Source organism: Octodon degus, unplaced genomic scaffold, assembly GCF_000260255.1.
Source record: "Octodon degus isolate 3935 unplaced genomic scaffold, OctDeg1.0 scaffold00119, whole genome shotgun sequence".
NCBI classification, from domain to species: Eukaryota; Metazoa; Chordata; class Mammalia; order Rodentia; family Octodontidae; genus Octodon; species Octodon degus.
The window spans coordinates 5,039,347-5,039,895 of NW_004524695.1; positions in this window are offsets into that span (position 1 = coordinate 5,039,347).

The following is a 549-nucleotide window of genomic DNA, read 5'->3' on the forward strand; positions in this document are numbered from 1 at the left end:
ATTGAAGTGGATGCCACTTGAACATGTACTCATGAGTGAAATAAACCAGACACACATGTGTAAATATCATATAGTCTCCTTAGTATAAGAATGCAAAAGAAGAACTACAAATAGAAAGGTATAATACAAGTAAAAGGGAGGTAGGATCTCACAGATTAACTAATCAAGAGAAGGAAAGGAGAAAAGTTAGGAAACATGACAATGTCAAGACATACAGTTATATGTAGAAGTTGGGCAAGGCAATGATCCTGAGAATCTCCAGAGGATTTTTTTAATCTAGCAGTTAATTGGAAAGGTTCTCACCCTGACTAACTATATATACTGATTCCTGTGAACTAAGCAACTGCACTACAGATGGTAATCTGTAATAGTAGTTTCATGCTTAGAGTGTCTGTCATTCTGGTCTTCTGAATATGGGCTGCTTGTCATGACATGCCAGTTGCTGCTATGATGTCTCTCAGGTGCATGGTTGTTCAAAAAGAAGGGGTGATGAATGAAAGAAAAAGACATGAAAAGGAATATTGTGGGACTGTCCTGCTTCAAGGTTGT